Source organism: Apteryx mantelli, chromosome 5, assembly GCF_036417845.1.
Source record: "Apteryx mantelli isolate bAptMan1 chromosome 5, bAptMan1.hap1, whole genome shotgun sequence".
NCBI lineage: Eukaryota > Metazoa > Chordata > Aves > Apterygiformes > Apterygidae > Apteryx > Apteryx mantelli.
This window is the reverse complement of record NC_089982.1, coordinates 6,541,903-6,567,509: the sequence shown is the minus strand read 5'-3', so window position 1 is coordinate 6,567,509 and position 25,607 is coordinate 6,541,903. Positions and strand designations below refer to the sequence as shown.

The 25,607-nt window shown below is 40.6% G+C and overlaps 1 protein-coding gene across 3 annotated transcripts in view; it reads right to left on the bottom strand.

The window, feature by feature from the left end:
• The window catches only part of WDFY3 (WD repeat and FYVE domain containing 3), a 197,966-nt gene extending 172,384 nt beyond the window's left edge, over positions 1-25,582 (bottom strand). The window contains exons 1-2 of one of the 3 annotated variants that reach the window (XM_067297390.1): positions 25,165-25,582; positions 20,129-20,379 (exon numbers count right to left, since the gene is read on the bottom strand). The gene's annotated coding sequence lies outside the window, so the exon portion shown is untranslated. Of the gene's footprint in view, positions 1-6,714; positions 6,750-20,128; positions 20,380-25,164 lie in introns of those variants that run through there. The other 2 variants (XM_067297391.1, XM_067297392.1) reach the window with 2 other exon arrangements.
• Between the last annotated feature and the right edge of the window lie 25 nt (positions 25,583-25,607).

Here is a 25,607-nt window from a genome sequence, read left to right as displayed (position 1 = left end):
ATAGCTTCCACACCCCTTTGGGAGGGTGAGATTTACCCAAGCTCCACATCGCTGGCACTTAATATACTGAGCTAATTTATTCTTCTTTTTCCCTGAAACAAAAGAAAACTAAAGTACTACAGATCAAGTCCTAAAAAGAAATAAAAGAAGTGTCCAAATGGAGCCACTCAAAGTTACCTACTGACAAAAATTCTGATCATGTGCTTCTTTCTCCTCCTTCAGAAACTGGTAGTCAATTCTTTCAACATGATAGTCTCAATTTCTCAAAAAGACTTAACTGTGCAATTGGGATAGCCTAAAAGAAAGCTCAGTTGATGGGCTTTAATTTGTTAAGACACCATAACTAAAGTTGTAATTGTGTGCCTCTGTAAAAGTGTCTCCACATAGTAGATCTCATGCTGTTCAGTTTGCATTCAAAATTCAAACCAGCTTTCCTTGGTGTCTCCATAGACAATTCCTCCATTTCCCAATCCATTCATTGCTTTTTCCTTTCCTTTCTTCTGAGATGTTAGATATGAGAGAGATCTCAGGCCAAAGATACCGCATAAAACATATTTCTGATCATTAACTTGGATCAGATACAGACCAGTGAATAATATCCATTTTTATCCTCCACTTCACAGTGTAACTTGATGTATTGCCTAGCAATCTTAAGAAGTGCAAAGCAAAAGGACTCAGATATTGGATTTACTTCTCAGTGTTTTATTTCCATCACAGTGTGTATTCCATACAAAGGAAGATTTCAGACATATATCACACAACAAAACATGGGTGAATTAAATTTTTCATTTCAAAACACAAGCTCTATAAAAAGAGGCAGTGGGAAGTAAGTTTCGGATCCAAACCATTGCAACTATGTGATTTTTGATGCAGGAAAAAACATTATTAACAACATTGAAAGATTTAAGTTAATGAAATGTCAGTTTCCAGCATGAAATTGCTACATCTCTTCAGTCATCAAGCAACATTGCTATTTAAATGGTCCATAGGGTTAATCAAATAGAGACGTGTTAAAAGAAAGTTACCAACAGATCATTACTTTAACTCCGTTTCCACAATTATTCAGTTCTCCCTCTTACTCAGGAAGAGAATCATATCTTAATTAGTAAACACTTCTAGCAAATTTGTGGTTATTGAGTTTGTATATGCGTGAATTTGAAGTCCTGGACTGGATTTTTGCTTGTGGGTTTGTGGGTTTTGGGTTTGGTTTTTTTTTTGGGGGGGGGGGGGAGGGAAGCGGGGGGAAGGAAGGATGTAGGTTTTTTGGTTTGGGGGGGGGGGTGGTTGTTGTTGTTTTTTCTGATGGAGGGAGAGGAGCCAAATCTTCAGAAGTGGAATATAGCAGCTACTTGATGATACAGCTTCATCCTTCCTTCCCCTTAACATAATCTTACTCAACTTCCTCTGCATGTATTTTGCAGAATCTCTTCTTCCTTTGTCTGTGAGCCCTCAACTTTCTTGTTCCACATTTTCTGTCTATACTTTCTCTCTGAAGTATTTACCAAATCAAAAAAAAAAGTCCTATAGCAACTCTTCCAATAAATGGAACCCACGTCAGTCACAATTATTTTTCCTACTGCAAAGGTAAATATGCTCAAAAATTCCGCACTAGAAATATCACACAGAAAATTGCAAAGTCCACGATCCTGACTAAAACGGCTTGTGCCAAGACTAAAGCACAAGAAAAAAAACAATCCATAACTGAAAAAAAAAAAAAAAAATCCTAATACCTTAAAATTTTATAACCATTCTACTGCCTGGAAATAAATGTCAAGGTGAAGTAAAAAGAAAGTTTAAAATTGGCCAGGTAGAAACAAACAGTGTTAACACTATTCAAACTTTCTTTTTTTTTTTCTCATTTATTTTTGAAACAAAACAGTCCCTACAATAACTCCAGCAGAATGAGAGCTGTGTTTCTGGCTTGATCGGCAGTTATTAACACCATTTCAGACACTAGCTAATCATGATTTGATGACTGCAGATTCCCACAAATTCTATAAAAGAAACCTCACATTTGGCTTGCTGCCCATGTCATTAATTGTAGGTGAAACAAAATCAAGTTTGGGTGATGTTATTTTCAAGGAATTAGGCTTTTCACAACCCAATCAGAAGTCCTTAGGCTCCCTAGGAAGAAACCATGAGCACTGCTGAATGCTACAGGAAGTGCCGGATACCAGAATAATTACATGTACAAACTGGGATTTATTTAAACAGAGCTCAAGAAAGCCATTACGGAATCAGGGAACACTATACAAGAGAAGTTATTAAGCTTATTTATGTCACCACCTTCTTAGTTTATAGGCACTCCACCTTCAGATCTTTTGGAAAGCTTTACCAAGGTATTAGACCTGTATGTTTTTCAACTTCCAAACACCACAGAATTTTGTATTGCAGTCCAAGCTTGTCGGAAGCTCTTGAGTTTATACCGGTTTCTTTAAAGAGGTTAATTTAAGCGATAATATTTTGCCATCTTGGCAAAAACACCTTGATTTTATTTCTGATCAAAATTTGAAATGTAAACAGCCCTTCAACAGTGTGATCAACTACCATTTTGATTAAAATTCTTCTCACATCTCTCCTTACCTGGCAAATACAAATGGAATTTACTCTTACAAGAGTGAAAGTACAATGGGCACATTAGTGCACTCCCTTCTACGAAGAACTTCATTGATATGTCCTTAGTAAAGCTAGTTATGTATTAGGTAATAGCGGAGAAATTACAAACTGATCAATAAATTCTTAAAGAACATTATCAAACTTGGAATAAGCTGCTTGCTGATTTCCAGTGTGTTCTGAATACCACTATAGAATGGTATTAACCCTTAGCTGCTTGTCACTCATTAGAAGTACATGCAAAATTACCATTTTCCACTGCCTTCAACAGAAAATATCTCCAATAATAAAATTCAACAGTGCACAGCCAGTGCATAGGGATAATTCTGACAGTCTCCCATTCTGAAGCGTCTTACGACAACAGTTCTGACGTCAGCTCCGTTTCCCCTCTCCCAGTTTCTTTGGCTAGCTACAGTCGGTTTCAATTTATTTTCAAAACAGAGTTTACTACCAAAATTTTTTTTCAAGAAATTGATGAAGCTAATAGTCAAAAAGTAAAGGGGAGATTTAGACAACTGCACTTTAGAAAAGAAATCACCAGATTTAAAGAGAGAGGGGGGAAAAAAAAATAGAACATTCTCTGAAGTAGCCAAGAAACAACTTCCTCCTAAATTGCTCAAGTCCTAAGATTTATGGCTCAACTGCTGACTATTTTGAAACTCAGTAATAGGAAAAGAGCCTGTAAGTTACTGATCCGTAGTGGACTTCCGGAAATATGCCACCTCCATGCTCCTGTAATTATGCATGCTTAGCTGCATGCATCAAAACTGCTAAAAAGCTGTTAAATCCTTCTAGAGGATCCTGTCCCTTAATGCTTTGTGAGCAAATTTCAAGAATCACATGCACAAAGCAGAGATGCGAAGGCAAACAATAAACGCTCCAGGAACACACTGATTCAAATAATCTTCTTTTTCCTGCAGGAGATGAGAAAGACAGATTCCTTATGAATCATTCAACTTTAAGTTTTTACAGAATAACTATTATTTTGGAATTCAATTAAGTTCTTGGGCTAATTCCTGAAGTAACAGATTTTTATTTAAACAAACATCTGTTATCCTTCTCAAGTCCAAATTAAAATACCTGTACTGACTTCTAGTTCACTCTCCTTCAGGTGTTTATTATGGTACCTGGCAATAATGCATAAAGAAAACTGCCACAAACATGCTTTGTACAGCATCAAAACACGACATTTTCCATACAAAATGTTCTGCAGCAAGTCTTCTCTGATCTATCCTGGCTATAAGTTACAGACTCCTTTTCCAAATTCCTTCTGCTACTGTGATAAACAAAAGCCCGTTTTCATAGCCAAAGATGACACTTCCTACAGTTCCTCCCTTGACCTACAGGAAGAAGAAATCCCCAAAGCCATAGAAATTTAGCTTTACGAAATTTTGAGGTCACTGAGAACAACTCTGGAATTAGGACTACAGAACACCTGGACCTCAAAGATTTAAAGAGTGAATTTGAAATTTTCAATGAAATTATGGGCCTAACATAAGCATTACTTTTGGGAACTCCACATTAGACCCGGGCATCCCCCCACCATGGAGGCAGAGTTAGCCATGAAGAAGAAACAGATGTTAAGGAAAACAATGTCTAGTTGTTTTTTCAGAAAACCTTTGCAATCCTTCCCTCCTCATCAATTATTTCCTTTGCTTTTCCTAATATCAGGAGGTTGGATGAAATACAACCGCATTTGTAGTGTGAGGAGCGCAAGTGTAGATGCCAATTCACTGATTGAGATGGCCATCAAAAACGGACAGAACAAACTGAGATGAGGGAGGCTATACATGAGCCACCCAGTACAGAAACCAGAAAGGAATGTTCTTGCCATGAGAAATTTGGGCGTTAGTAGTACAAGACAGCAGTGAAGTGTATATAGATTATGTACCCAGTCTTCCAGGTCTAAAAGAGGAGGAGAAAGTCTTTTGCATGCATAGCATCTCTAAAGCATATAGTGAGGCACAGCCACTTTCTCTGAAGGGGCGGGGGGGGGGCATCCCAAAAAGGCTCAGGCCAAAAGGCCCATAGTTTCTTGAAAAATGACAGCATTTTTACATATCCTAAGACAAGTTGCCATCTACCCAAATACCTTATCCACAAGATTTTCTTGTCAGCAAGAAAACGCCTGTGTTCCCTACAACTTGTTTGACATAAGACTTACAAATTCCATGATACTAGCTTTAAACCCTTATCCCTGAATTATTTCCTGATAGAGGACACTACGCAGTATAGCCTATTTACAACTAATACAAATCATATTTTTATGTGGAAATATTAGAAATACAACAAATAATGTGGTATCAGGCCAACTACTATTTTTAATCTGTTGGGCTGCATATGGTATACCGAACTCATCTGCAAGCAAAGAACAACATTACAGTGTTAAAAGGGCCTCTTGTCCTATCTTCCAGTACTGTACAGGCAGATTGCAGAATGCTTATCGCAGACCAAAAGGGCCCATCTGTATTCACGTAAAAAGCTCACAGGAAGCCACATAACCTGAAATGGAAATAGCATGGCATAAAACTGAAAAATCAAGTGTGAATATGCTAATATTTACAGTATTTTTACAATACTTTGACTGCCTTTATTACACTGTAGTTCAATCACTTGGCCATAAGAACATGAGATTTACAATTATTTTATCTTATACACAAGCGTAGTGTATTTTAATTTGGTGATTCCAACTGAGGAGGGGGGAAAGGGACTTAAAATCTCTCTCAGGCCAACCCTCTGCAGGAAGAAAAAAAAAACCCAGCTATTTACTTTATTCTAATATCATAAAAACATGAATTCATAAATTCTGAGCTTAGCTGAGTTTGGCTTCTGAGCTTAGGCAAAGACCATTTCCAATTACATTTCATTTAGATCCAGGCAAATGCCTTTTCTTATATACCTACAAAGTATCGAGCAATTGTGGATGTCATGAAAATATTAATTTATCTTTCTATTTTATTCTTTGCATGATACAAAAGAACAGTTTTGTCTGGCAGTATACTGAATTGAGGATTAAATTCACATGAGCCAAACTGTCTCTCTGACATTGGAGAGGGAAGGAAACAACACAGGAAAGAAAAGAATTTCTTCGCAAGAGAAAAAAAGAAAGAGAAAAAAGAAGGAAAAAAAAAAGGCAGCAACCCGAACACAAGCAGCTGGTGCCCAGGGACTACGAAGGACCTCGGCTCCACAATAACAGGATCAGTTGCATAATCTCTGCTGCCTGAGAAGTTATACAATGTCCGCCCTTCTCCTCATTAGGAAAACAAATAAGCAACAAAAAAAAAGTCCTTTCAGTACACAGCAGCTAATGCACGGATTATCACATGTTAAATCCTAATAAAGGCAGGGCCCTCTGTAGTTTCAGACATTACCTTGCAGCTTACTGCAACCTATGGACGTTAAATTCTAATCCAAAACGTTAACCCTTACTAAAAACACCTTCTTACCCCTAGGAAGAAGCACATCCTAATGCCAGTGCCAAGCCACAAGAACTTTCTACCTGCCTTTTGCAGCCCTGCTCTTGGAAGCCATGTTAACGTTGCAGAAAGCTGCATCTGCAGCCAAGTTGCAAGAAAAATTACTTCTCCTGTTGAGGCAGAAGATAGTGAATTCTGTGGCTATCAAGGAATTTTGACTGGAACCATAAACTACCAAAACACCCAAACCCTAGCACAATTGTAATTTTATAATTGGATATTTTGCAGATACTTACAGCAGAGCTGGCAAAATATTCGTGTGAGAGAAATGAAGGTAAATCAGTGTAACAGGAATCACACATCAATGAAGAGTGAGCAGGAAAGAGGTTTTCCTGAATGGTTTTGTATTGTACAGAGCTGTATGTTGTGGCATTGCACAAAGAGTGAAAGGGAGGTTCGACTCGAGCGTGAAAGACCGCGAATATACAGCATGCTGATTAAAAGGCAGTTGACTTTCAGCTTGCCAGCACTGAATCAATAAAGATAATTCTAGCCTAATTATAGTCCTCTCATTAAGGGCTTGGACCAAAAGAACAAAACTTTTATCTGCTCATCTGAAACCTGCATTTCTCTGTGATTAGCTCTTTTCTGCTGTAAGTCTGGTCCATTTGGTTCTTCTTACCTCTGGGTCAGAAGCTTTGTCTTCCCACTGTGATTTGGGCTCGCAGCCCACTGCTGCTGCATTGCAGAGTCAGCAAAGACATGATGCAGCAATATTCTTGAATTTCTTTGGTCGTGAAAGCAGATGTCACTGCTGCCAAACTCTGGAAGCCATCCAGACAAAACTCAGAGACCCCATGGCACTCCAGAAAAAGAAAAACCCACGACAACGACATCTAGTTGGCCACCTTGGTCATTGTGTGCCCTGCCGTTATTTTGTAGCGAGTGTCCAGAATATTGCAAAACACATTGATTGTGCAAAGAAAACACGATCCTTTGCTGATTTGCTCCTCCTTGCAACTTCCAACAGCACCACATGCTCAGCAAGGACTGCAACCAGTAGCAATCTTAGCAATCAGCAGCTCTCCCTGAAGAGGAGCAGAAATACCAGGATTTGTATTCCAGTAGAAGCACAGATGAATTTAAGAAGAAAGAGAGGAAAAAAAAACTATATTCCCCACAAGCCTCTCCAGACTGTCAGCTTCTGAGTAAGCAGACAGAATATATAATACCCGCAGCACAAAGACCACGTTGACTATAGAGGACACCCAGTTCCCAGCCAAACCAACTCCATTTTCCCACTCCTTCAACTTGATTACTGAGTAAGCATAAATGGAAGCTAAGCTACGGCCTCTTTAAATTCAAGGCTGTCAAACCACAAAGCAATGACTGTACATCTTTCATTACCAGCTGTTCCAAAATATGTGTCGACTTAAAAGTGTCTGCTCGAGGTGAATCACAGTGGCGTATTATGAAAATATGTTTGGCTGATCTGCCCTTATTTTGCTTCAACTAGTCCTCGGAGAAACGCTTTCTTCCCTCTCCCTCCACCCTACTCTCAGTAATTGCTCGCTGCACTACTTATAACAAAAAGGGCTCATTCCCGGTCATGGGAGCTCTCCACAATGTTCTTGTACTTGTACACCTGGCCTCAAACCACAGCACAGGAACTGGAAAAGATTGGGACTGTCATCCACAAGGGGTGGTTCAGTAGCTCCTCCTCTAACCCAATACCTTGCAGTTTCAAGCCAAGCATGCATATCCAAATTATTTCACCAAGAACTGGTAGCCGCCTTTGAATCCTCTTCCCTCCTGAAGCACCTCCTAATTGCATGCCGTGGATTTAGTAGCAAAAAGCCTGCCACCTCTCTGCCATGCCAGCCACTTGCTGCCACCACACTGTGGCAGACTGTCTTGACCAATTACTGTTTCAGAAGCAGCAGCCTTGTTGCACTGGCATTTCACTCGCAATCATGGCAAAAGGGAATAGCTCACGTAAAACTGAACCTTTTTTCATATTAGGGATTGCTGCAGACAGCAACAATCCAATCCTTAAAGCCCCTTTTTGTGACATGCTACAAAGGAGCATAGCTTATCCTTAATGCCTCAGCTCTGAATTAAATAAGCCACTTATCTTTCTTAAATGCTTCTGGGACAACTCCGAATTTGGATTAACGACCCACTCTGCGCTGAATGCCCCTCACCAGCTTCATCCATCAGCAGTCCCCTCCCTCTCCTCTAGGCTCTCTGGCAAACATGGGGAGCGCTTCTCACTTTCAGCGCTCGACAGCAGGCAGGAGGTCCAGCGAGCCATGTTGTCAGTTGAAAGAGTAAAGCAACTCTAGCCCAATTTTAAGACACTGCTGCTATCAATAGTGTGATACGTTGGTGGAGAAGACAAGGAAATCTGGCAGTTCCCCTTTGGGGGGGGGGAGGAGCTAAGGAAGGAGAAGGTGGGGGGGGGAAAAAGGAAAAGAAAATCCACAAAGTGCCTCAGGACGACAAATTTAGGAACAGTGCCAGGTCTTGAATGTTCCTTGTAAGATAGGTACCTAAATGCTAAAAACTAAAGAAGACAGAAAGCTCACAGCTAAGCTACCAAACGTACTACCCACTTCCTAACCCACAGGAAAATGGTTTACATAAAAACATACGACTTCGTAAGGGCACACATCTAAAACATAATTAGCTTAAACAACTCACTTTTGGGGTATCTAGGATTGCTCTACAGCTGATGAATTCAGGTTAAAGAGTTCTCTGAAAGTATTATCTTGAAGCCAGCATCTAAGATAACTGGAATCAGGTCCGTGATAAAGACAGCTATTTCTTTCCAAGGCTATAGGGGCATCTAAACATCTGTCTTGAATTTGGACAGTTAGGTATCCAAAGTTAGGAGAGATGAACCCAGCCCTCTGTGTGGCTCAGCTGCTGAGCTACTACTTGGTAGTCGCAGTAAATCAAATCATCCACTAGCAGTTACTCAATACTTGAAATCTGAAGGGTTTTGGTTTTTTTAAATTAAGAATCAGACAAAAAACTAATTTACATTCACTACAAAAACCTTTCCTAAGCCATCAGGCTTTTAAAAAACAAACAAACAAAAAAAACAAAACAGGCAGGTAATTTGTCATAACACTTTCCAAATATAATTGAAAAACGTTCTGTGCCCCAAGTACCTTCCTAAGTAAATTAAAATTATCCCTTTCTGCAAAGGGGGAAGAGAGAAAGGAAACAATCAGGGAGGAAAAAAAAGGCAAAACAATGATTAGCAGTCTGGAAAAATGACAGATCGAGTAGGCAAGTTATGTGTTGGGATGCAGAGAAGCAAAAGGAGATATATCGAGAAGATGGGAAGGAGATACACATTATAGGAGACAGCCTCATGGACACACAGTTCTTGAAAACCTATTTACTTAAACCAGTGGAAGCTCAAATGCGCACATTCAAATCTGATTACTTCTGCTTTATATCCCTAAAGCTTAGTTTAGTAAGAGGCCAAAAAAGTTAAAGCAAAAAAGCAATAGAAAATAATTGTTTTTCTTTTTTAAACCATTAAAAGGCTGTTGACTGCTTTAGCAGTCATATACTCTAGGAAATCCCAAAGTTTACTGTATTTGGCCTTAAAAGAACACAGACAGGAACACGAACATACCAATTTTTAAACTTGCAAAGTCTCAACAGTCACTTCCCTGTCCAGCAAAAGAAACAAACAAAAACCTTTTATCCTTACATCACCCTGGTCAAGATAATTTAAGGAGCAAACACAAAGAAGCCGAAATTAGGATTAAAGTGTTTTGCATAAAACCAAACTGCTTTAACTTACTGATCACCAGTCCTACAGACAAAAGGGAGTCAATCCAGATTCTCTCAATCGGAAACAATTATGTTGATGCCAAATTATCTGTCCATGTATATGGTGAAAGAAAAATAACAGCAAAAGATTTTAAGCTTAGAAAAACAGTACTGTTTGGACTCTCAGTGTAATTCCAACAGGGCTAGATCAACTGAAAGTTTCACAAGCAATTCTGGAAATATCTATTTAATGCTTTCCCTTTGGTTTTTAGTGATAACTAAGAAGGTGTCCATATTTTCAAAACAAAACAAATCAAAAAACCAAGGGCATGAGCAAGGTTTGAGTGTATCACCCCCCACACTCCTATATGTGGTTTTATTCCCAGCTCTGAATTATTTGGGGGAGGATGTCGAGGGAATGCTCTGTAGCAATCTTTTTCCAAGCAATATTTTGGCATAAATCCAATGCACTTAAGGCTGAAGCTCAGCAGACTGCATCAGCAATGGATCTCTAGCAAATCCACAAACCCGTTTTGAAAAAAGGCAGATCAGAAATGTAGCGTACACTTGAAATTATGACAAAAAAAAAAAAAAAAAAACATGAATGCTCTGGCAAACCAGCACACACGCGTGCACGTGCATGCTCTCGCTTGCTCTCTCTCAAGAGCAGAACTTCTTGTAAGAGCAGAATATCAAAACAAACTGAAATGGAGAGCAAAATAATGCATTTGTTTCCTTTAGGCACTCCCAGGAGCCATAGCAGCATGAACACCAGACTTGCAGGAACAGACCCTGCAAGTGAGAGGAGACAAACACTTAGTGCGAAACAAAGATCGGTCACTAACCTCGATTCTCTTACTTGTGGCAGGCTGACACATTCCTTCCATCTGCCTGTCCAGACAAGTCAGCATGCCACTTCAAAGCAGCTGGGAAACTCGTAATAATGCTGATAAAGTAGCATGGACCTTCAGAGAGCACCTCCTCCTCTATCAGTCGGCGGGGACAGCCCAAGGAAGAACTCCTCTAGCATCCAGCAAGACATGCCCAAAAGCGATGGGTAAGAAAGGCACAACACCATGCATCAGTGAGAGGAAGAAAGAAAACAGGAGTAGGAATAAAAACTCAGGATGACTGAAGAGCAAAAAGCATCAGAGAGAAAAAACAAATACTCTCTCCCCTAAACCCAAAACTTCTTCCTCCGCTGAAGAAGAAGAGGAGGGAAAAGCTGTATCTAAGTGCAAGCATGACCAACTACTACTCCTTCCTAAACTGAAAGGGGGGAGCAGGGAAAAGCATTGCAGAACCCATGCAGGATGATAGCAACATGGCTTGCTTAGGCCGGCAACTCCAGTAGTTCAGTTTCTCTTGAAGGCTCAAGACAAAAGTGGTCTTCCAAGGACTACTAAAGTACAAATGGCACTGCTTTGCCTCCACTTGCTCCTGACACCTTTGGCCACTTCCGTTGCCTCCCTGCCCTGCTTGTCAGCCAGCATAGCAAAGGCCAAAAAATAAACTTTTTGGTACTGGAAGGACCTCATATTCCAGAATAATTGGTCGCGCCTAAACTTCAACTCAAACTGCCTATTGTGCAAAGGCTAATGAAACTTCTGCCTTTGAGATTGAATTGTGGGTGACTGCAATATGAATGTTTAGACAAGCTATATTATTTTAGATTTCACAGACACCTTTCTTAAAGACACTTATATTTGCTATCTCACCCACATTTTAAATTGTTCTTTTTAAGAAAAATGTGGTCTCCTAAAATTAATATACTCATTTACTACCAAAGCTGGCATGTCCTGTTTAGTATCATTAAAGTGACACCTTCAGCTCAGCAACTTTGCTTTAATCACATTAAAGGTACACTAGCTCAATAAGTTAACACAACCAGTAAACTAACAGAATCCAATAATTCAGCTACTACAGTGACTCGCTTGGATGAGCACACTGGGAAGAAAACTCAATCAGTGAACAGTCAGTTGTCATTTATTCGGATGTCTTCGCGAACAAGGCACCCTCTGATATGTTCTAATATGCGTTTTAGTACAGCCAACCATACCGTCACGCACGAGGAACCAAGCAGAGTGGCAGTGGCATGAGGCAGGCAGACCGCATAAAGCATGAATTCCATGAGGACTTTAAGACTAAGCGGACACTCAATGAGCCCATGGCAAAATGGGTTGACTGAAGGTCAAGAGCAAGTTCAAAAGAGACTGGGTCATCTCTATATGCAGATCCTGTCTGTACGGCACCGGGCTCTTTAACCTAGTGGATAACGGTGTTACAACACCCAGTGGAAGGTAAGCAAATGCACTCCCAGTCTGGAAATAATAAACTCTCTTATGAGAGTGATAATTAGCCACTGGAATAGATTACTAAGTGATATAAGATTTCCCCCTAATTTGGAGGCATTCATCATAGACATCTTTCTAACAGCAAGCCTCTCATTCCACTAAAAGATATCGGAATTAATGCAGTGACTTGTTCTTGCTCAAGTGGAAGGATAGCTATTTCTTATCCATCAAAAACTATTATAATCAACCAAAGATCCACTGAAGTACCAGATTCTTTGAAAGCTGTTTTTAATTAAATGGGAAAAAAAAAAACAGAGTTAAAAGATGTCAGACATTTTAATTATGGTGCTCCAGTAAACATGTTTTTCAGGTCCTGGTCCGAAATTTCTGTGCTCTTGGTCCCTTTCTCTTCCTCCCCTCCTCTCCTTCACCTCCTTTTTATTGAAAAACTTCTAGTTTAGACTCGGCTAGCTATTCTTCAAGATGGATCAATGAAGACCTTGCTCAACAAACAGCAGAAGGTAAGAACAAACTATTAAGTAGTACAAGTTTTGAGACAGTATTGCATTTTTAGTACTAGCTTCTTGGCCTATGATGAAATTTTACCATCTTCTTCCTCCAACCCACTTTAAAACACTCTCTTAAGGCTTTGGGAAATTCATCTCAGGAACACTCATTACCAACTGTACAAAGAAGAGCGAGAAGTTTACTGACATCAAAATATTTCAGCACAGCAACAAAAAAAGAAGGAAGGGGGACACAACCAGACTGTGTCTGTAACAGAGACAAATAAGAAGGGGCATTAGAACAACACACAAAATCACGTACAGATGAGCTTTACCATTTAGTGCCAGTTCATAAATCAAAAGCAGAAAGCAGCAAGGATAAATCAGAAGAAACTGATGTAATGAAACTGCTGCTTTTACTGAGACCGACTTTGGCGTAACTAAGAAAAAGCATTCTTCTTTCACTGCACACAAGGAACACTGCCATACTTCCAATGAACTGTATTTTAAAAACAGGGCTATAAGCCCTCGTGTGTTGAGCATACGAGTTGCTTAGGCAGCAGCTTCCCCTACGGACAAGCGATTATTATCCAAAGTATTTGAAGAATGAGCTGAAGGGGAATAATAAACTTACTTTTATACCACCACTCGGAGTTCTAGTGAGTTGATGAATACATCAAAAGAAAATCCTACGACCTTAGGACTTGTTTCCTGTACGGCTTTTTTTGTTCAATTCATACAAAAATACTTAATCGTTGGTACACATCAACAGAAAACTCCCTCAGCTATTTGGTTTTTGCATTTCAGTGCTAGATTTTACTTGTCAGCTGGCAAATTGACTGTGGCCATGTAAATATTCATTAACGTAAGGGTTAAAGAAAAAGACTAAGTCTTCATGACAAATCAGTTTGAGGAAACTGTTGAAGATATCGGTGGACCAATCCCTCTTGCCCAGTATAAGTAAATTGTGTGGGAAATGGTAGCACATGTATTATTGAGGAAAATAACAGTGGGGAAAAAAAAAACAAAAAAACCTTCATCAGGCCTCCACTTTCCATTCATTAAGACTTCTATCTTTCTGAAGCAATTATATTAAAAACTGCTTAAGTAAGGAGTTCTCATACATTAACAAGATATGCATGTTATGTGCGCCTACTACACAATATATATATATATATTTTTTAATATTAAGTTTGATCATTAGTCCTGACCAACTCAGTTCTTACAGAAACCTGTATTATTTGGAGATTTTTTTTTCAAATGTACTTGAATGCTTTGAAATGAAAGTATGATTTCTGACTAATATTCTTCTCTCTCTGTTTCCGGGTAATTCCAAACTTTTGGTCAAGTCAGGTTGTTGTTTTATTCTGAGCTTGCACTACATTTCACTGGAACTGTTCCTGATATAGCTACACTTTTTTTCCCCCTACTGATTAACTACAGGCACATTCCCTTGTACATACACCCTGAGCAAAGTAGAAGGGTCAAAGGACACTTACAGCCTTTATTTAATTTGCTTAAATTCATAGAAGTAGCCTACTCCTCAACAGAGATAAGAACCTTTCATATGTCATGCTAACTTCCCAAGTAGGTTTCCATTAGCTACGGCCAGGGCCTGATGGCCACTGCCATCCACTGTTCATTCCCACGACTTGAAGGTGAGTGTCCTACAGCAACAACATAGCAGAAGTCTAAGCAATAGACCAGCTATAAAGTCCAATAATGAAACAGTTAAAGTAAAATATGCTGTACTTGCAAATCCCAGCAAATAACAGAACAGCTCACTATCTCTATCATCATATATTAAAAAAAAAGGAGTATGAAAAACAATCATCTGGCCTAACTGTCAGTCCTTTACAGTCCACCCAGAAGATCTGCAAGCCTTCATTTGCTGTTTAAAACAAACCAAAATCTTCCCCCTGCCACTGTCACTTACCACATGCTGTAAAAAGTAAAGCCTGCTAATCTCAAATTCCCAGCCAAAAGACCCTAGCAAGTGTCCTCCTTCAAGCAGGAAGTTGGTCTAGATGTCCCTTCCAACCAGAATTTCTCTGATGCTATGAAACTGTCATAGGGGAACTTAAAATTTAAGACAACCCCTTCCTCCCAACACATAATAAAGATCAGTATTCAAAGACAACACTGGCAGTTCTGTTGAAGCCAAATCTTGTCCCATTACTCCTCCTAGAATAAACTCTTCAGCATGCTCCCGATACCCCTAGATATTCAAGAGCCTTTGCCAGAGCAACAAAGAGAAATGAGCTTTAGGATATGAGAAATGAGAAAATATGACTGGTGAGGCTTTAGAACAAGGGCTAATACATAAAATTATTTTAAAATGCATTTTTGGAAGTGGCAGGAAGTTCACAGTACTTCTTTAACCTCACATTTAAGGATAAGGTTACAGAGGTAGGCAGTGAAAGTAAAAAAAAAAAAAAAATTATGTATATATTTATATAGAAAGATATATTTTATATATATATATATATACACATACATATACACACACACATACACACACATATATACACAACCAGCCTCAATTCTAGCAGAAATCTGTGCAGCTTAGTACAACCATTCATATGAATAGCTATAAAGTCACCATATTTCAAGAAAGAGTGCCTGGAAGTAACATCTGCTCTCTTACAAGATATGGAGAACAAGAGAGACTATCATTTTTTGGAGACAGAACACTTTGCCTTTCATCTTACAGTTTCACAGGTTACTTAATTTCCCACTAGCTCCATACAAAGTTACTAGAGAAGTTAACTAAAAATCAAGAAACTTATTTCAACTGGCAATGACTCGAGCATTTGAGGCATAGGGAGTTCTCCACTTTGCTACCTGAAGCTCGTGTTCAGAGGAGGAGTACTACTAATGGCAGACAACAAGCAATCTTCTAAAGGTGTCCGCTTCTCTGGCTTCTCTGCTACAGTCCTCAGCTTAATGCAACAAGACAGATCTGAACTGCATTCAACATTAACAGTGCTCCTTGATGGACGGTTATCACTTTATTCTTTTAAAGAATTTCCATAAGTTGATTTTTGTGTGTCGTGCTATCATGTTTTCATTTGAAATCTTAGTCCCTACAGAAATCCAATGTTACAAATAGCCCTTATGAACAGTCTGCACGTTCAACTTCATTTTTCCTCCCCTTTCTCAACGATGATGGAAAAGGTTATGGGAAAGAAAGGGGAGAAGACCTTTCAGCTTTCAAATTTATTCTGCCCATGCCAGAGGAAGCTAAACCCTCATCTTGCTATATTGTATGCTAAATCTAAGCTACCTTGGAGGAAAAACCAACTATATTTTAAGAAACACTTTTCAGATCTGCTTTAAAAAAAAAAAAAAGCACAATTTAAAGACATGTGTAGCTAAATGAAAAATTTTTCATGTGCATTATTTGCAATGCATGCATTTCCTCTGCCTCCATTTATTAAAAAAAGAAAAAGCAGACTATTGTGTATATTTGAAGCATATATATATATGTGCATTACTGAAATAAAAAATGGGTTATAGCTTCAGGTGGTTTAATTGGTCACTGGGCATTCCAATTTACACCAACTAAGAAACTGCTCAAGTAACTGGGAAAAATACATAAATAAAATAAAAAAGATCCAGCTACTAACACAGTATATCCAGATTCCTATCTCTGTAATCATGCAGACACCACCAGTGAACTTATAAAGGATTTCTAACAGACAGCAAGGAACCCACTTTTTTTCTCCTGATCCAATACTACTAAAAAATGGTTATGTTCCAAATATGAAATTGAAAACAGAATATTTGTGTCTCCAAAAGTTACTACAATAAAAGCAAGAAGAAAAGTAAGAAGTGTTGCTGTTGTACCTTTAAACTCTATAAAAATAAAAAGCTTGAAGAGCTACTCCCCGGTTACTTCATGACCCACTCAAAACCTAAATTAAGTATTCTTCACTGCTTTATCCTCATTGCTCAGAACTGTGAAAAGGAAACTTTTGCAAACCTAATTAACAAGCAAATTAGCATCCTCTTAGATCATATCCACAGAGACCTTGTTTTTACATTTCTGTTGTGGCTCACTGCTAAACTGTTACTGACTTAAATATTAGCATTTAAACTGCGATGCAAAACCAAAAAAAAATTTTTGTGCCAATTTCATACGGCTGTTTATAAAGAATGTCTACTTCTGTCTAGAGGGGCATCACTTCTTCTGCAGACCTAATTAAATTCCTGAACAGAATTAATTTTAGTCCTTATCAGTCACTTTATCACTAGCTTCCCATCTGATAACAACACTATTGCCAGCTTTGACCACGTCCTTTTAAATCTCACTATACTTGCAGCATCCCAACTCCTAGCATCATGCTGTGTGAAAACTCCAAAACCATTTTAGTCCTCACAGCTGTGAGGAAAACTTCAAAACTGTATTCTCAAGGCTCAGAAACCAAAAAGGAAGTTAATTAATTTGGTGCTTTTAATTCCATAACTTAAGTAAATGTCACAATTGAAGGTCTGCACCATGACGTTTAAACTCTTAGGGTAGCAACCCAGAGAACATCAAAAGGCTCAACTTCTACATTAAGAAACTCACCCTTTATTTGCTTTGTTCGTCATTCGACCATTTGGTACATTCTGTACTCTGCGCACTCACGCAAACACAAAGCAAGGCCTTGATCTCATCGCTGGCTCTCAGAGGAGGACCCAAGGACCTCCATAAAATGCCGTTAGAGGTAAATAAGTCTTGGCAAGACTACGGTTGCAGAAAGGAGTCATAAGACCACAAACAGCACTCTGAACAGTATGGAGGTGAATCTTGGTGCAAAAAGAGTACGTAGCAGTCCTATTAATATCAGCCTGCAATGAAAGTATTCTTCTTTTCTATTTCAAAGTCAGACCACTAAAGCCCTCCCTCTCCCGTTCAATGAGGATTCAAAAGTTTCTGGCATTTAAACAAACATAGGAAAAGAGAAAGACCTATAAGTTCCTTCAACTGTCAGACCAGTAAAGTCCTGGTTCAACACTAAGACAATTTTGGCAGAAGCTTTGGCTTAAAGAGTACTAAGCCCTAAGGAGTTGGGGATTCCCAGCTCTTTGTTCCCATTACTTCCTTGGCTGTCTGCATACAACTGCTTTCTTTCATTTTTTCAGAAACGAAGGATCCTTTCTGAGCATGCTGCAGAAACTCCATACAACACTTTCCTCCTGCTCTCTGCAGCTTGGGAGCCAGAACCCCTTCATTTAGTATCGCCACTGAAGCCTCTGTATCATCAAGCCAAAATCAGAAAAGAGCATCCACAGTTACAGTTCTTCTAGGACAAACAACTCAAATGACAGTATTCCACATCAGTCTACTAAACCTCAGACAGAAACCAAGACTGAGTACTACAAGCCCACTTCCATGTGCTTCAACTTCTTAACCACATTTATCCTCCCCTTCAGGCACTCTAAACAGTTCTTTTCCCTTTGGGGATTTTCCATAATCCAGGTACTCAAAATCTCTCTTAGAACTTCAGCCAAGTTGATATTTTGTCATATTTTTGACGGAAATGCATATACATTCTCTTGGTGCATGTGGTTTTTCTTAAGACAGTTTGCCTTCTGGACATCCTGAGTATTTTCTTAGCCCTGAAATTTATCCTTCTATACACCCAATCTCAAATTAGATTAAAGAAAAAAGATATAGTGCCAACTAAGCTAACATAAATTTCAAGAAGCCTTTTGTGTACAAACTCCCAGTCATTTTTCTAACTGTTGTTGTTTAACTTTTTGGTTCTCAGAAAAAGCTAGGGACAGCAAGCAACATAAATTATCACCATTGTATTCAAATTCAGTCCATCTTCAGAAGCAACACTCCACCAGCTACTAGTTTACACAAACCATATCTACCCGCTTTGAATGATGCTGAGATTTTTAACATGTCTTCATTTGAAAATAATAAATACAACTGGAAATGCAAAAAAATAAGCATGGTTCACTCCTGTCCATACTCCATCTGGCAGGATGATACTGATGGAAGAAGCTACAGCAAGTGAATCTAGGTAGCGCCCCCCAACAAATCCACTCATTTTACAGTGCATGGTGATGCCTCTGTCAAAATCAGCAGTGAGACAGGAAGCCACACGAATATTTTGCTCAAGACCTCCTGATGCACCTTCTCATTGAAGTCACAGTTTTTTAAAATGTAAAGGACCCTAAACAATGCTGAGGGAACAGGCAGGAACATCCTGCATTTCCAACCATGCATCTACCTCACTCGACCAAAACATCAGCTCTGAAGGTTTTGCCTTTTTGCATTTACTTACCCATCACACCTGCTGTGAGTGGAGCACTGGAGATTTTGGTCACTCTCTCCTCACTCAAACTGTTCACCACAAAGTCTCAAATGCACATCCCAAATCAAAACTCATTTTTCCATTAAGAAAAAAAAAAGGGGGGGGGGATGATTCAAGAAGAGGAATAACCTTTTTTACCATCTAGGAAGTTAATAAAAAAAGTTGCTGGAAAAAAGTAGACAAAAGCAAACTACAAAGGGACTGACTTCTCTAAGAGAGATATCTCAGTACAGCAATTAGAAAAAGAAGTTTAAGTTAGGCATGCAACTGATTAACAACCATCCAACCAGAGAACGTAGTAATTTAACTCTTGTGTACTTTTAGTGCTTTGTGTAATATCTCTAGAGCAAGAGGGAAAGACATGAAATACGAGATCTGAAAAATCCACTTCAACTTGTTTTCAGATTTCGGATTGTCCATAGGTTTTAGCCAAACTGCTTTTTCCTTGTAGTATTGTAATAAAATGCAGGATTTTTTCTAATAATATTTGCACAAGTATAAAACCTGAAGTTCTTTTAAAGCATACCTCATTGATATAATTCAGATGCATCTAGGTCATATCTTTCTCCTATATTTCTTAACATTTACCTCCAAATTTAAAGCAATGTACCTTCATACCACTCAGCATCCCCTTATTGTTTGTTTCTTCTATGTGCTTCACTCTTTCCTAGCATAATAGTATTTATTATTTTCTGTATTTGAGATGGTACTATTTACATTTGCCATGCTAAGTTCTGCAAAATTGTCCCTATTATAATTCTTGCATTTCTGTCAGATTGGAGAGGCCACAGGCCTATGACAGGCACAAATCCTTCAGAGGACACTAACAAAACTCCAAAACTCACAAAGCAATCAAAACCAAAGAAGAAGGGGTGTCTAGCTGTCATTGGAACAAGCCAACTTTCAAATTCATGTCAAACACATTTTCCCAAATCTCAATACAGACAGTTCTACTTCCATGCTCAGAGCATTGCTCAACAGGTGGGGAAAAAGAAAAAGCCAAAAAGATTCACTGCTGTTATTCAAAACTCCAAAAACGTCAGTACAACTGTCAAAATTTGTGTCAGTTGCACATTCCCGCTCAGAATGGAGAACAGAAAGTTTTGCCCCAGAGCTGTTCATAGGAAAAATAAAAAAAGGAAACCTGCATGAAACCCACACTCACAAAAGACTTAAGAAAAAAAACCTACCTCCCTCACTTTCAAAGCGAAGCAGATGGAAAAACAACAAGATCTGCTCTTCCTTCTTTGCAGCCACTTGATAAAGCTGAGCTTCACATCTTTTTTAAAGCCTCAGTACCACCAGAGAGCTCCTAGCAGGGGTAAGCTGGTTCCCCCAGTGGAGATACCAGTACCTGAAACTGCAGCTATAGCCTCCTTGTCAGGCTGCTATCCACGGGCCTCACTGCAGTCAGTCATCAACTCTGGTTTTCCAGCAGCTTCTAGAGAGAGGAGGAAAAGAAAAAAAAGAAAAAAGTGACCCATAAGACCCATAAGAGTGTGAAACCCTGTTTCAGTTGAGTAAACTAGGAATCATTGGTATGTTCCCACTGAAGCGTCCCTCATGAGGGAAGAGGCATGTTGAGCTGGTCAGGAGGAAGAATAACCAACAATGCCCCAACACCCTTCAGCTATCTTTAAAGAGCAAGTGAAAAGGCCTTGTTCCCTAAAACCCTTATAGCTTTAAACACTCCATATGCATATAAACTCCAATCTGATCAGCTGAAGATTATTCTTCCCCTTCACCTTTTACACAGCGCAAAAATTTCCTTTTAGCTACAGCATGAGCATCAAATCCACATAAGGGGTTTAAACAAAACATTTAGAGTCAGGAAACACTACGCAATGCTAACTCAACAGTTTTTATACAGCATTTCCTATTCCTTCTTCAACTGTTAAGCTCTGATACAATATTATTTAACACAAAGATCAAGCAAGATACACAGCAGCTGTACTATGGGCCCTCTAACTTTGCTTAAACAATCCTCCCCATCATCTGACAAATGACCCGAACGCAAGGAATCTGTAGTTACTGTATTATTTTTAACTGTCAAGAAGGGAAGGAGCTGTACACGCTTATCTGTAATACCACAGAAGAACAAGTGATGCAACCAATGAGCAAAAGCTAGCCATTCTGCAGAGCAAACCACGGGCTGCTTGCAAACCAGACGTTCTCAAGGCCTGATACCAACACCCCGTACCCACCACTGCAAAGCTTTCAGTGATGTTCCCAGCGCTATCACCCCAGCCCAGAAGCAGCACTCAATTCAGTATCAATGATCACAGTTAAAATGTTTCAAGGAGTTAGCAGAGTATCTAACATCAGAGGCTCCAGCAATGAGAGTGGTAACAGGAATACAAAAGTAAAAAGAAAACAAAGTAGTACAAAAGTAAAAGAAAACAAAGGTGCACACAGGCAGTATAATTATGTCCAGTTAAGACTATCTTATCCTACCCAGCTTGGACAAGGTGTGAACAGCCTGGTGTCAGGATGCAAAGTCTCCATACAGGACAATGGCAGGATATAAAAGAGTGAAACTGTTTATTACAAGACAATAATTCAATACCAAAGTATACAGTTAGAGAAGTGAACTATTTGAGAAGATGTAATGATCTTAAGCATGCCTCACTGCCTTTCATCACTGAAGACTACGTGAAGGCTCACAGGTGTAACCCAAATGTCCCACATGAACTACAACTTAAGTAACAAAGCAAGTATTTAAAAAAAAAAAATCAGCGTTGTCAACAATTCAAAGAAACTAACAGTATAAACATTTGTTGCAAGTTGGACATTTTAAATGCTTTACTATCACAATTAATAACACCAAGCAAAATGAGAAAAGAAACCAATGAAACAAAAGGCTTTATTATTAAAGCCATACAAAAATCATTCATTTCCCCTATATGCACATACACAAAGTTGTACTACAGACCAATGAAAGATTCAATAGCCAATTTCAAAATAAGAGTTTTGTCATGGTAACATATTGTAAGGATAGACTTCCACAGTTCTAGTTAGGCAAGCAGTATGGGGATAAATTATGACTAAGATACATAGTTTCTCATAGTAAACTGCACATCTTCTCTCCAAAATCTGTATATTTTGAACAAACGAGATGAAACATAAGTGCATGGTCATAGCAGGAAGTCCCACAAGTCAGAGACCACAGCTGAAACCATACATTCACTATTGTGCAACAGGAACTTAAAATCACTTACCAACACTAACAAAACTGCTAGTCAGCATTGGCAGATTTGGCCTGCAGCAGTCTAACAAAGAGACACCAACTACCAGCTTTTCGTTATATATTTCAGTTCAGCGGGTCTTCAGAAACCCAGGTAAATTCCCATGACCTAACTCTACAAAATATATAACATCAATGTTTGGGAGATGAATGAGCACCAAAGTTTATAAACTGATGTTATCTCATGATGGTTACAAGCATTTCAAACCGCAAGCGGGGCTTCTATCCACAACCATCATCCACTTTGCACAGTAAGCACCCCAGAGTCTCTCCATATTTTAAAAAGTCCAATTGAACACTTGAAGAAAACTACAAAATAATTAACAAAGTAAGACTTAGAGATGTGAAACATGTTGCTAGTTTCAACAGCATCACACATCAGTATGTCCTGAAGGCCTCTCTGCCTTAAATACTACTACTGACAGTTTAGCTCCAGTAACATGAAGCTAAAAATCAAGGCTTTCATGCCTACCCAGGTGGCCTTTAGCGTACCTTCTAAGCTGCTTCATGTAGCAGATGAAGGAACTTAATGCGGCCTTCTGAATTAAATTTGTTATTTCCAGGTTGAAAATAATAAGAATGATAATGAATTTTCACCTAGCATCCTTCTATTGTGCGATCACTGATATCGCAGAATGCTATAAAGTAACTGCATGGAAACACAAATAAAAAAGGAATCTACTAGAAATATTAACTCTCATTTAAACTGTGAGATAAAAATGCTGTAATACATTTTCAAATGGGTTTTGAAGATGTTCAAAATCACAGCAATGTTGCACTTAACTCACTTCAATAAAAAATAGAATAGATAGTAAGCTTGCTAGGAAATGTAATATAATTAATTGTAACCATATAATCCAAAACATATATAACATATTTTTTGGAAGACTAGCAGCTGGAAACCGCATGGCAAATTGGGAAAGCAGACAAACTGGTCCAGTTCCTACCAAACACACATCAAACTGAAGAATACCATTCCCTGGTACTCTACTGTTGTACTGCACCATCACAGATATTTCGGATATTCTTCATCCAAACCAGAACATGTTGCTATCAAAGGTGCTCAGGACACCAGAGCTGGCTCCAGTCAAGCTAAAGAGGTCCACACCACACAGCAGACCCAAAGCAGCACCCAAAGTTAGATTACCTGTCCTTCTTCACCAGGATGATAAAGCAAAGGCACAACATGCTATTAACACGGCTGCACCTTTCCAGTACCAAACATTCTGCTGTATAAACATATCTGCCTACAACCTAAAAACATATAGGAAAAATTTGGTTTGCTGATTGTGATTGTCCAGTTCACGTAGCAGTTTTAGCATTTCATATTTGCAAATGCTGAAAGTGTACCAACAGTTCTTGTTAGTGTCTACATTTCATCAAACATGTGAAATACTACACAAATACAAATTCATGCAAATTGCACAGTTTGTTCACACAGTCAACTTCCAGGTATCCGTGCCTGCGATATCTGGCTTGTCACGGACACATGCCAAGGATGCAATCGAGTCGGCTCTCTGCAGAACCAGCCCGGATCCAGGAGAGCTTGTTAGCTCAGGAGCATAACGCAGCTCCTAAGGTCAGGTTGAATAAGACCAGACGAATCTTCTCAGACCACCACACTTTGCAAAGCTTCATTAGGGACATCTGCATGACACATCTGCAACTGGAAGGGGGGTGTGCACAGACACAGAGCTCTGGCACAGCTTATCCTGCGAGTTCGTTCATTCATTTTCACTTGCTACAACATGCAAAATTTACTTTTGTTAACAGGGAACTTGCCATTTTGCCATGATAAATCTAACCCTCTAGCATGTGTACATGCACATGCACAGACCTTGTCATGATCCTACGGTGCCAAACAACCAAAATTCAATCAGTAACACAAGCTCATGACTCACGCATCTACACTGAAATCCTTGACAGCTACTCGTGTTAACCAAGAATTTCAATTAGATTAATTATGAAACTACAGGTGAAAACAAACACATTTAGTCCTTCGTACTACTGTTTCTGTACCTCTCTCTCTCTGCGGGTACATGCAACCAGAGCTGGAAATCACGGTCCTCATCTTTCAAGGTGAACAATGCACAGGGGCTCGGCACCCCACGCTGCCGACTGGCCTTTACGCAAACCTCCACATCTATGCAGATCAAAACCCACGGGGTGAACACGGCGTTTAAGACGAGCAGCAAGTCCTGACCATTTGGGATGCCCTCGTAACCCCCCACGCCAGACCCCAGGGACTGCCGTCTGCCTCATCCCGGGGTGACACCACCACACTGGGGAGAAACTCGCAGGCCCAACTCAAATTTCCCAGCCGTGCCGCAGGGTCTGTGCCTCGAGGACTACGGCCAAAATAAATAAAATTAAAAATCATAGGGATGATTTAAAAAAAAAAAAAAAAAAAGAAAGAAAGAAAGAAAGAAGCCTTTTCTCCTCCAAACCGGGCTCAAGCCCCCCCACACACACACCTGCTCTCCCTCCCTAGAGGCCCCAACCGAGGCCCCGCGGGCCCGGCGCCCCCACGGGGTCCCCCAGGCCCCGCCGGCAGGTGCTGGGGAGCGCGAGGGCCGGGGGAGCCCCCGCTCCTTCCCTCCCTCCCTGCCTCCCGCCCCGGCGACAACAAAGGCCGCCGGGCGCCGCCGCGGGGGCGAACGGCCGATAAATATATATATACATAAATATATGTACATAAACAAATAAAATATATATATAAAACAATATATATTTTGAGGGGGAGGGAAGGGAGAGAGAAAACCCCGCACGGTAATAGCGAGTCGTTAAAGCCACCTGCGCCGCCCCCCGCCTCGAGCCCGCAGGGGGCCCGGAGGAGGCGGCGCCCCGCGCAGCATCCCCGCAACCCGCCCGGGCCCGCGGCCCCAGCGCGGGTCGGCAGCGGCGGGTTCCCCCGCGCCGGGCCCGGCGGCGGCGCACAAAGCGGCGGGGCCCGGCGGGCAGCGACGCGGGACGCTCACTCACCGGGAGGCAGCGGGGGGCTCCGCGGGTGCCGCTGCGCCCGGCCCGGCCCGCCCCGGGTGCCGGGGCGGGGGAGGGGGCGGCGGGGCGGCTCCTCCTCTCCTCGTCTCTCCGCTCCGGGGGCGCTGGGCTGGGGTTAGACGAGCGGGTGGCCGCGGCGGGGCGGTGCGGGCCGGGCCGAGAGGGCGGCTCCCCCGCTGCGGCCCGGGCGGGCTCGGCCGGGAGCCGCCGCCGCCGCTGCTGCTGCTGCTGCAGCGTCCGGGCGCCGGGGTCGCCCCGGCCCCATCAAGGCCGGGCCGGGCCGAGGGGGCCGCGCGAGGCGGGGTGCGGACAGCGGCGCCGCTCCCCGCGGCGGCTGGTGGCCATCTTAGTCCTCCTCCTCCTCCTCCGCCGTGGTGCTGAGTGCCCCCTCCCTGCCCGGCTGCCAGCTCTGCCTCCTCCTCCCT